At 53.3% G+C, this 12,017-nt stretch overlaps 1 protein-coding gene across 1 annotated transcript in view; it reads left to right on the forward strand.

Annotated features, from left to right (window-relative positions):
* The first annotated feature begins 11,673 nt into the window (after positions 1-11,673).
* Positions 11,674-12,017, forward strand: part of RHOA (ras homolog family member A) — an 84,140-nt gene continuing 83,796 nt past the window's right edge. Inside the window, exon 1 of the mRNA XM_090021164.1 lies at positions 11,674-11,830. The gene's annotated coding sequence lies outside the window, so the exon portion shown is untranslated. The remainder of the gene's footprint in view (positions 11,831-12,017) is intronic.

Raw genomic sequence — 12,017 nt, forward strand, 5'->3', positions numbered from 1 at the left:
TATTAACATGCCTCTCATCTTACGCTCTCTCACTTGCCTTTTACAAGTGTGCACTTTCACACAAACAGTGAAAACAGGCTCAAGTAACCCTTCAAACTTGGGTACCCTCTGCATACTAATGAGGGTATGCAGATAAGAAATATACAAACTTTTCACTATGGAATATAAACTTAGTTTAACATGCAGAACGTAATCAGGGATAAAGTACACATATATAAAATACAATTTTTTAAAATACTATTACTATGGGCACATCTACACATGCAAATAGGCACGAGTAAATTTAATGCACATTAAACTAATGCGCTTTAAGCAATTGTGGGTAGGTGTCTACATGTGCATGGTCTTGGAACTAAAGTTAGTGCACTTGGCACTAAAATTAGTCTCAAGCTCTTTCAGCCCTGTCATACACTCCTGTGGCAACTGGGGGGGGGGAGGGGGAGGCAAAAGGGACCAGGCTCCAGCCACATGGCTGCCAGCATTTGGCAGCTATGCTGTAGTCAGAGCCAGCTGCCAGCATCTGGAAGCCATCTTGGAAACTCGGATCCCTAGCCAGCCTGGGAGCCATGCACCTGCTGTAGGGGCAGCTCCCTCCTTGCCCACCCTGTCTCCCTGCATCAGGCCTGCCTGCACCTGCCCCTGCAGCAGCACCCAGTGCCCTGCTGCGGACCTGCCCGCTGCTGCTGGCCATGATGCTGGGCCTGCTGGCTCCAGCACTCCCCTCCCCCACCCAGGCCCCAGGACAGCTGCGTACCCGCAAGCAGTGGCCAGGATACCAGATGCAGGGTGCCCTGGCCAACCCTTTCCTCCTACACAACCTGCTGCAGCCCACCTGCCCTGCCATCCACCCGCCCCCCCCACCCCCTGCCAATCCCTAGCACCATGCTCAGGGCATGCACATGGGTTAAACAAAAAAACTTGATTACCCTCACAACACCCAACTCCATCCTTCTCCCCTCCCCCTGCAACACAGAGCCCCCTCCTCCACCCCTCCCCAACACAGAGTCCCCTCCCTCTCCTCTTCCCCCCTCAGCCAACAGAGCCCCTTCTCAACTTCCTCCCCAAGACACAGTGCCCCTCCACCACCCTCCTCACTCACCACCAGTAAAAAACCCTCTTCTCTAAATGAAAACTACGTACAACAGTCTCAATCTCAGTCTGAGTTTTGGAGTGGGGGGCTGTGGGGTGGGGGCACATAGGCAGAGCCCGGGGACAGATGCCCAGCAACCTGGCTTTGGACAGTTCCCCTCTGGATCTGAGGGCTGTGGTGACCACGGCAGACTGCTGCCTCATCAGTAGGTGACACTGGATGGTGCTCCTCAATGGTAGGCAGTTTCATCTCTGCCTGCCCCAGTCCATGGTGTCATGGTGCGGGGGCCTAGGGGTGGCCGTGATCCCCTTAGCGCCCCCTTACCATGTCACATGGGCGATCCAGCACCCTCTTATCTCGCCCGCCACATCTTGTTCGTATATGGTTCTGTAAGGGAGGCTGCCTTTGATCCCCTCGTACATGGTGTTACACTGGAACTATCCCCCATTCCGTATGGGGTGACTCGGTGCACCCCGGCCTTAAGGGCTATGCGTGCCTCCAACCTCCCTTTTAGCACGCTCCAAGCCTCGCAGCTGTACCGGACGTTCTCGTGTCATATGCTCGCCCCTACCTGGGGTCTCTCAATACGTGCACTCCCTCTCTCTGGGGTTTCTCTGTACACACGCCCAATATACTCGTCTCTCCCGGGCTTCTGTCCACCCTCTCGCCCTTTCCGGGCCTCTAGTTGCGCGCTTGGCTCTGTCGAGCTCCTATCAGTCAGGACCCTATCCGCACGTCCGCCCCTCTCCAGGCTTACTCTCACGCGCCTGCCCCTCCCCGGGGCTTCTACCGCACGCTCGCCCTTCTCTGGGACTTAGTGTCAGTAGGGTGCTAATCGGTCGCCCTGGAGCCTCCTATTTTAGTCTGCCCCCCAGGCTTGTCCTCGTGTGCCAGCCCCTCTCCAGGACTTTTACTACACGCTCCCCTTGGTGTCCTGTTCCCGTGTGTGTCTGCCCTCTCTGGGGCCTATACCGTGCTTCTAGCGCCCCTCGCCCTCTCTGGGCCTGTGCGGGGCTTCTCGCGCCCCTCGCCCCCTTTCTGGGGCCTGTGCCGTGCTGCCCGCGCTCCCCGCCCTCTCTGGGCCTATACCACACTTCTCGCGCCCCTCGCCCTCTCTTGGGGCCTGTGCCGCACTTCTCGCCCTCCCTGGGGCCTATACCGCGCTGCCCGCGCTTCTCACCCTCCCTGGGGCCTATACCGCGCTGCCTGCACTCCTGGCCCGCACTCGGGCTTCCCAAGGTTGGGGCTCAGGCAGCCTTAGCCTTACCTGGCCCCAGGCCCTTTTCCTAGGTCGTACACCCTACTGGGCAAAATACCACCCCCACGGGCTGGGGTCTCAACACCCCACACACTGCACCTCTCTGGCGCACACCCGCTGTGCCAGCTATGGCGCCAATCACTGTGCCGCCCTGGCACCGCTTGCTGTGCCCTTACTGGGCACCAGGAACCCCCGGATTACTGGGGAGCTCCCGTGAAGCCTCCTCACACCCCTACAGCCTCACCTGGTCCTCCGGTCGGGGTCAACACCCCCAATACGTGCCCCACCAGCGCGCACGGCTGTGCCCACCCAGCACCACTCGCTGCGCCACTGGGCACCAGGAACCCCCGGATTATTGGGGTGCTCCCATGAGGCCTCCTCGCACCCCTACAGCCTCACTCGGTCCTCCAGTATTCACACAAACAGCCCTACCGCAAAGCAAACTACTAGCCAACCGACTCTAACTCAAAATAAGCCTACTGGCTATAACATAAGGGTCCAGGCCCAAACTGGTCCTCTTGCAGAGGCATCTCTGTCAGGATTCTCTCTGCCCTCACCATGCTGCGGTCCCTTAGGTGCTCAGGCTGCACCACTCGTCTCTGCTCTGCTGGGCTCTTCTGCAGAGCTCCTGCACCTCAGGCTGCCAGAAGGGAACTGCCACTAGGCTTTGGCCTGGGCTGTTTATAAAGGCCTAGCCCTGCCCCTTTCTGGTCATATGACCCGCCTGGTTGCTCCAGCGACCAACACCTGTGCTATCTTAGGGAGCTTCAGCAGCCCTTATTCCTAGTACCAGTAGCAGGCACCCTAGTGCCCTGCTACACATGGCCAGCATCTCCTTGCAGTGTTATACCTGGCACCTCCTGGCATTCAGGTGCATGGCCTCTGGGTAAGTGGCAAGGCTGAGCCCAGGGCTGGGTGGGGGCTGGCTTCAGGGCCACAGGTGGGGATTGAGCAGTGGTGGACATGGCTGAGGTCACCAGGGCCAGGAAGCTGTTGACAGCCCAGTGGTCAGTGTCCCACTGCAGCCGGAGCTGCTCCAGTCACTGCTGCTCAGGGCCTCCATGTGGGCCCAGTGCTCCTGCTGTGCCCATTTCTGTGCTTCCACCTGGGCAATGTCCTTCACCTGCCAGGACCACTCCTACACCTCCCACTCCTCCACAATCACCCCCAGACGCTGGACCAGGAGTGTCTGGTCTTTTGTCTGCTGCTGGTGCACATGGTGCACGCAGTGGGTTCCAGCAGTGGGTGGTGGTGTCCCTGAGACAACACCCTTGCTGGGGCTGGAGGGCTCTCCCACACATCCAGATGTTGGGTCTGCAGAGGCAAGAGCCTTTTGTGAGAGTCTGCAACATTTCAGAGATAAGATGCTCTGCACTAGGAGCCATGTGCTGCCTAGCCATGTGTAGGTGCCCAGGGACTATGGTAAGCTGGCTGGAGAGGGCTGGGCCTAGGTGGCTGCCACTCAAGCCCCCTGTCCCCGTGTGCTCCTCTGGGGCTGGTGCCCCAGTGGGTGCTGGCCATAGGCAGCCTGCATCCTCTGCCCTCTTCCCAGGGCAGGACAGGCCAGGCTGCTGGCAGCATGTGCTACCACTTCTCCAGACCTCACTCTCCCCCCCCACCCCCTCCCCCACAGGGTGGCCTCTCTACTGCACTGCCACCCAGCACACAGTGCCTGGCCTTAAGGTGCATTGGACTTCTGGACAATTGGGGCAAGGGTCTAGTCACACCCCTTCCCTTTCCACAGGGCATCTCTCCAAAGAAGTACCCTGGGGCCAGTCCCTCGCTCCATGCCGCTGCTGTACCCTGAGCATGCCCCTGTTGTGTGTGCCCCAGGCAGTGCATGATGACCTGTTTGTTCAGGCTGAGCTGCTGCACCCTGCTGCTGCTGATCCTGCTGGTGCCTTGAGCACACCTGCACTCCTGGTTTGGGACCCTGAGCTATGATGGTGGGGGACAAACCCGGACTGCCCTGCAACCTCCACCACCACCTGGAGGACTACCTGTGGCAGCACTACATGTCCCTGCCACCTGCTTCCAAGGAGGTTATTGCTGCCAGTGTTGATGCATTCCTTGTGGTATCAACACCAGATGGCTCAGGGTGGGGTGCGGGCTTCACCAGGCCACTCCTGCAGGTGTAAACTGGAGGGTTATGGTACCAGGGTGCCAAATATTGGTCAGCTGCTGCATGAAGGGCATGACCTTGCGGGCATGACCAGCTCAAGAGTTGCAGTTGGTCACGGCCACCCACTGTGACCACAAGGCCTTGATCTTTATGCAGCACTGCCATACTGTCTGGGAGTGGCCTCTCTTGTGCATTCCACTTGACAGGGCCTCATAAATATGTGTGTTGGAGTGCCCACCCTGCACAAACTGCCTCTGCACTCCACATCTTCCCAGAGGGCCATGAGGTCTCCAACTTCCTCCTGGCTCCAGTTGGGGCCTGAGGCAGAAGGCTCAGGAGTGTGCATGTGGGTGGGGTCAGTCCTCAGTGGGTAGAACATAGTGGTGATGTGGGCCCCTGTGCAGCTGGTTGCACCACACAGTGCAGGGGCATGGTCAGGGACTGTGAGCTGTGCAGCAGAGGCAAATGTGGCACAGCATCTGTAAACACAGGAGACAGTGCTGGGGGTAAGCAGCAGCAGGGAGCAGGTGCTGGCCCTGATGCCAGGTAGCAGCCCTAGTGAGATCCCAGGGCTAGGCAAGGGGAGCAGCAGACTACAGCCCTTTGCAACACCTACCTGTGGCCAGGCAGGATCTCTGGGTAGGGGACAGCACTAGCAGCAGCAGCCTGGGCCCTGTCCAGGGGGCACACAGGGCTTTCAGTTCTTAAAGGTTCTGTGAAGTGTACCTCAGGGTACAAAATGGCTACAGGCTTTTATAGTCTGCAGGTAGAGGCTGCCACAGAGCAGCCCAGGCTGGGGCAGTAGAGGTGCCCAGCCAGGAACCCTGGGCTCTGGCCAGCCCCTAGTAGTTGGGCAGACACAGCACTAACTTTAGTGCTGGGTTGCATCTACACATGAGTTAATGCACTTTAACTAATTGTGTGTAAATTTGATACCTGTATTTACTTGGGGACCTCGTGTTATTTGATAACTTGGTTCAGATTTAAACAATGTGAAAAATTAAATTACAGGTTTTCTTCTTTGGTTTTTCTCATTAAACATGTAATAGTCTTTTCAGACAGAAATATAGGCTAATATGAAGATATTTGGATAAGCATCTGTCACTAAGAATATGTGAAGTTATTCATTTAGAATGATTTTTTCTACTTTGCGTCTGTCACTATTTTATATTTATTTGTTATTTATTAAGGCAGCAGTTCCCAAACTCTGATAGATTGCGCACCGCCAACTTAAAATGATACAACCTTAAGTACAACTAGCAATTTTTTCAGTTCAACCTTAAGTACCACCAGCAAATTTTTGTCACATAAATTATAATAAATCTGTTAATGTGTACCACTGGCAGGTTGTCTGCCTATCACGGGTGGTACCCATACCACAGATTAGGAACCACTGTATTAAGGTAAAATAAAACACATTTATATAAATGATTTCCAACAGGAAATACCACATTATAAATTTTCTTTCCTTCATTTTTTCTCATGGAAACATATACTTTGTATATAAATCCACAGATTTTTCCAAACGGAATTGCCATATTTACTTGGATCCAGGACAAGTTTTTCCCCCGTCAATTAACATGGGGAAAAACATGCCTTACCTTGGATCTGAGTACCAGTACTCTGTCACCAGGCAGGTCCAGGATCAGGCAGTAGTACAGGTCAGGGATCAGGGAGGGGATGGGGCAGTAGCTTGCATGAGAACCAGGAAACACCACACACAAGGATTGGGTGGGGAATTGGGCAGCAGTGTGGGTTGGGATCAGGCACCAGCATATACTCATGATTAGATGGGAGATCAGGAAGCAGCATGTTGGGGGACTGGGCAACAGCTCACATGGAGGGATTGGGAAGCAGCATGGGTCATGTATTGGAGCAGCAGCTCACATGGGGAAGCAGGCAGGGGATTGGGCAGCAGCACACATTGGGATTTGGAAGCAGCAAATGTTGGGGATTGGACAGCAGCAGAGGTGGACAGCAGCATGTTATGGGGATTGGACAGCAGCGTGGCCTGGAAATTGGGTGGGGTGCAGATCAGGGGACAGATGGCAAGGGTACAGGCATGGGGGGTAAGTGGCAGGGAAGCAAGGTGCAGGTGTCAGGCTGCCTGCCTCACCCCTTCATGGTTGGGAACAGATTTAAGACAATCCTCCAATAATTAGATTTTATACATGAAAAATTATGGCAAATTATAGAATTAATGTTATACTTTTCCATAGATGGAATCTACCTATTTGGGGTGATCATCCTACATTGAAAGCCATCTTAGATTCCGGTAAATAAGGCGTTACTTGCAAAAATAAATTATCATTATCAAAGCATACTATTCCATCCGATAACAGAACATAGAAGATAGATGAGAACAGATGAGAACTGAAAATAACAGTATTAGCACCAGTAGTAGTAGTAGGCATGTCTCACAAGACAATAGAATTATGCTGTGAGAGACATCAGCTTGCTGTATGTAATTTTCACTTGAAAGATAAAGTGAAGCTGGAATGACCTCTCCAGGGCACAAAAGCCTGTATATGCAGACACTGAGCTGCCCACACACCAGCATCCCCCTCTCAGCCGTGCTGATTTAATCCAAAGGAAAGGCAGATGCCGGTATGTTTGGAATCAGGTGGGCTGCAGGAGCTGCCAGATCAAAGGAGAACATCTATTTTGTCTGTCTATTGGAGCTCTGCTCCTAGAATGGCAAATGACCAGGGTTAAAGAGCCCAGTCTACCCTATCGTGGAGTAGACTTCAGTTCAACAACCTTTTGACAGCATTTCCTCCATCAGGGGTAAGGCTAGTAACTCATTCTAAAGTGCTCTTCTTCAGGAAGCCATTGGCACCCTACAGGTTGCCAGGTTGCTTAACTGATGCCCAGCACTCAGCAAAAACATTCACAGGTTGTTCCAGCTATTGTAAGTTACAGTAGCAGGCAAACTTGACCTGACCTGCATTAGCACCAGTACAACCAGTACAACAGTACATACAACCAGAGAGTTGTATGTATTTAACTATCCATGTGTGTCCTTGCCAATCTCTTTATTATTTCTGAGACATTCATACAGCAACAAGGGAAGCTTTGGAGCTTCTTCCACATCTTATCTTTTTTCATTTTAAAATCCCATCATAGTAATGCCAGCGCTCAGCCTCACCAAGTTCATGGAAACATACAAAATGGTTGCCAGTATTGCACGTTACCAGGTTCGGTGTCTATACTAGGGGCTCTCTTGGTCTGACTTTGCTGCCACACCTTTGATGGGAAGATTGAAGAAAAGAAGACTCAGGTGAGTTAACCCTTTTAGAGTATGAAACTCATTTACTAGGTGTAAAAAGGAAAAGATACAGTTTTGCTGGTCGATGAAAACACGAAGTGACAAAGTGTACCCGCCACCATGCCTTTTCACTTCTCCCTCTTTACCTTTTTACAGGCCCTCCAAGTATCATCCTCCCCACAGGGATGGCTTCTCCCTCTGTTTCCTAGGGACATCCTATCTCTTCCTCTTACAGGGACTACTTCTCTCTCTTTTGCAGGTCTGACTCTCTGCGATCACACTGCGGCTACTGCTTCTGCTGCGGTGCTCTTCGTTCCCTTTGGGATACCGTCTCCACTCCCAGTCAGTACCAGCTGTGCAGCCATTGCCGAAACACTGAGACGCTGACTGCTCTGCTGTCTTTGTTTGAGCCTGCCAAAAATGCTGGCCCTGCTCTCCCTCCCCATGCCAACAATGCAGCCCTTGCTGAGTCGACTGGGATGCTGACTCCATTCCCCATGCCAGCCGCGCCGCTCCTACCGAGCCTGCTATGGTATGGACTTGCTCCGTTCCCTGTGCTGGCTGTGTCTCTTCAGCCAAGTCTGCTGGGGTACGGACTCCGCTCCATCCCCGCCAGCCGTGCTGGCTCAGCTGAGCCTGCTGCAGCAGCTGCCTCGGCCAATCGCCAGCCAATTTCTTACTTCAGTAAGTACCCTCTATTATTCTTTTACCTTCCTGGCATCAGTCTCCAACCTCATGATCCTTCAGCTCCTTTCCTTTGCTGTCTCCGTGGTCTTCAGCATTCGGAAGCTCCGTTGTCCTTGGTCCCCAGCCGGGGGCTTTGTCTCTCCTCTCTTCCTTTTATTCTGTACCCTTTTCTGTTATTCAGGACAGCTGTGGGAGGTCGCAGCTCTGTGGTTTTGGTCTTGTCTCTTGACCTGATGATGACCCCTCCTGGGGTGGACAGCCTTTTCAGTAACAGGGCCTCATGATCCCCGTTACAGTACACTACTCCAACTACTTTGTACGTGCAATGAGAAAACCTTTGTTTTAGCAAACTAATAAATTAATAACTGATAAATTTGCAAATAGATCTGATGTTCTCTGTTGAATTAATCAGGACTGGTGACATGCTTTAACTAGCAACATGTCATCTACTTAAATACAAGATACTGAAATACAGGATATATGAAATGGATTTTGTGGGCAAGGGAACAGAGTACCAGCATTTCTGAAAAGCCAGTGATTGCATTTGGAAGGCATGGTTCAGTAATTTGATATAGACCTAGAATGCATATAGTTTTATTTCAATTGAATGTCATCATGGCTTCCACATGACTCTTAAGCTACCAACTTACTTAATGTCATGTATAAAAATCTGGTGGAAAAAGCCAAGGATCCAATGGGGCCTGAAAAGTCTTCTTTGGAAGAGTCCCCTAGTGGTGGAGAGGTGCAGTTTGGGGTGACCTGAAAAGGATTTTGTCTGGAAATCCCAGCCCAACCTCAGCCTCTTATTTAGTACTGATTACACAACATGCAAGCCTGGGGGGCTCTCAGTTAGCTAGCTGGAATGTGAAAATTAAGCTGCAGGTTGGGCATCAGTCTGTCTAAACTTATTCAGGAGAGTTCCTTGGTTAGTGATATGTGTGGTTTGGAGTGACCCAAAGTGGGGTTTGCGGCATAATCACAGCCCAAAATAAACTCATTTAGCAGGATGTACTTAGCATGCAGGCATTGAAGGGTAGGTGGCAGGTGGCAGGCTGGTACTCAAAAACCAAGCATTGGGTCAAGCAGGGACCAGCTCAGAGAGTCGCCAGGTGGTGGAGAGGGGTGTTTTGGGTTGATCTAAAAAGGATTTTGCCCCATAATACAAGCCTAAATTCAGCTCTTTAGTCACAGGAATGTACATAGCACACAGGTCAGGGGGCAGTCACTTAGCAGATTGGCATGCAAAAACTGAGCTTTGGGTCAGGCAGTGCCCTGCCCAGACTTCTTCAGAAGAATCCCCTGGTGGCAGGGATGTGTGGTTTAAGGTGACCTAAAAAGGATTATCACCCATAACCCCAGACCCAAATGAGCTCTTTATTTGGTGCTTGGTAAAGAACACAAAGCTCCAGAGAGGGACTTTGATCCGAGAGGCTGGCACGCCAAATCTGAGTTTTGGGTCAGGCAGGGACTTCTTTAGGAAAGTCTCCAGGTGGCAGTATTTGTTTTGGATTTTACTTGATAATCCCAGGATTTCAATGATTTTATGTGACAATCCCAGCCCAAATTCAGCTTTTTATTTAGGACTATATACTGAGCACACTGCCCTGGGGCCTGTCAGTTGTCAGGTTGTGACTCACAAGCCAAGCTTTGGGTCAGGCAGGACTCTGCCCACTCTTCAGGAGAGTCCCCTGAGGGCAGAGACATGTGTTTTGGGGTGACCTGACAAGGATTTACTTCTGTAATCTTAGCCCAAACCCAGCTCTTTATTCATGCCTGGGGCCTGTTATATACCAGCCCAGCAGGCAGAAACTGATCTTTTGGACAGGGAGAGGCCTCCCCAGACTTCTTCAGGAGAGTCCCCTAGTTTGGGGTGACCCAGAAAGGATTTTCACCATGAACAGTGTGCCCCTGGAGGCTGGGGTCGCATGGCAACCACCTGCAGGTGACAGTGGTGAGCAGGGAGCTCCCACAGGCAGCTGCAGTGGTGGGGAGGGCGGGGAAGGGTGGTGAGCAGCAACTGCCCACAGGCACTGCTGGCAGCTGCAGCAGCCGCCGCCCTTTTTGCAAGGGGTGCATGTGCACCTGTATGCACCCCCTATGCATGGCCAATGACTTTCACCTATAATTACAGCCCAACCCCAGGGTTGTCAGTAGGCAGCCTAGCATGCAAAAGGTGAGCTTTGGGTTGGGCAGGGCTTCTTCAGGAAAGTCCCCCAATGGCAGAGACCTGTGGTCTGGAGTGACCCAACAAAAGGATTTCCTCCTGTAGTGCCAGCCCAAACCTGTATTCAAGTGTTTTTTTGTACAGAACACATAGGCTTGGGGGCCTATCAACTGGCAGCCGGTCAGACAGAAACTCAGCTTCAGGATGGGGAGAAGTCTGTCCAACCTTCTTTGAGAGAATCCCTGTACAGCAGAAACAGGTGGTCTGGGGTGACTCAAAAAGGATTGTCCCCCATATTCCCAGCTCCTTATTCAGGCCTGGGGGCTGTCAGCTGTCCAACTGACAAGCAAAAGCCAAGCTTTGGGGTCAGGCAGGACTTTGCAGGGGCTTCATCAGGAGTCTCCCACTGGCAGAGACTTGTGATTTGGGGTGACCCAAAAAGCAGACAAATAGTCCCAGCCTGAGCTCAGGTCTTTTTTCAGGGCTATGGATGCAATACATTATTTTACATTTTTATTAAAAACAGACTTTCATTAAAAAAAAAATTACACTTTATCTTGTGTAATTCGTTACTAAACAGCTTTTAATTGTGCAAAGATAAGCTTTGAAAAAGGAACTAGGAATAAGGAACCGACTTCAACCTCATAAAGCACAGTGCCGAGCAGGCAGCACACCGCAGGCTGACAAGGCCCACACAGCTTTCCCCAGAGCAGTTCCCGTCACTCCGGGGCATCCGCACGTCCCGTTTTCCAGATCTGCTTTAGACACTTACGCCTAAAATCGCCTCGGGCGCACACACCAGCCCTTTCCGGTCACCGGCAGCCCCCGCCCGCTCTTGGACCGCCGCTGCCGGGGACCAGCCCGTCACTTGGAGCGCGGCCAGGCCGCTCCTCGCCTCGCCTCGCCACCGCTGCCGAGAAAGAGCGACGGGCAGAGCTCGGCCAGGCCGGCCCGGGAAGAGGGGACGAGACCGCGCCATTCCCCTCGCGCCGCCGCGCCCAGCGGAAGCCAAACCCCAGAGACATTCCGTGGCGTAAATAGCTCGCGGGCTTTTATAGTGCCGCTTCCCGGCAGCCTCCGCGCCGGCTGCGCTGATTGGCTGGCGGCGGCGTGCACGTTACGTCGAAGCCCCGTTCTGCGTGCGCGCGCGCCCCGCCCGGTCTGTTTCCGTTCGCGGCAGCCGGAGCCTGGGCCACGGGGGCAGGAAGCGGCGGCAGGAGCGAGACGTGCGGAGCCTGCAGGTACCGGGCCGCTCCTCCTCCTCCTCCTTCCCTTCCCTTCCCCTCCCCTCCCCTCCCCATTCCTGCCTAGGCCTCGGCCGCTTCGCTCCGCTCCTAGGGCGCGTCCCTCTCCCCGCCTGCCCGGAGCGCGGCCCTCGCCCCTCCCCCCCGGAGCGCCTGGCGCGGATGGAGAGGCCCTGGGGCCCCC

The sequence above is a fragment of the Crocodylus siamensis genome, chromosome 11 (assembly GCF_052110815.1).
Source record: "Crocodylus siamensis isolate JL-2025a chromosome 11, ASM5211081v1, whole genome shotgun sequence".
Lineage (NCBI taxonomy): Eukaryota > Metazoa > Chordata > Crocodylia > Crocodylidae > Crocodylus > Crocodylus siamensis.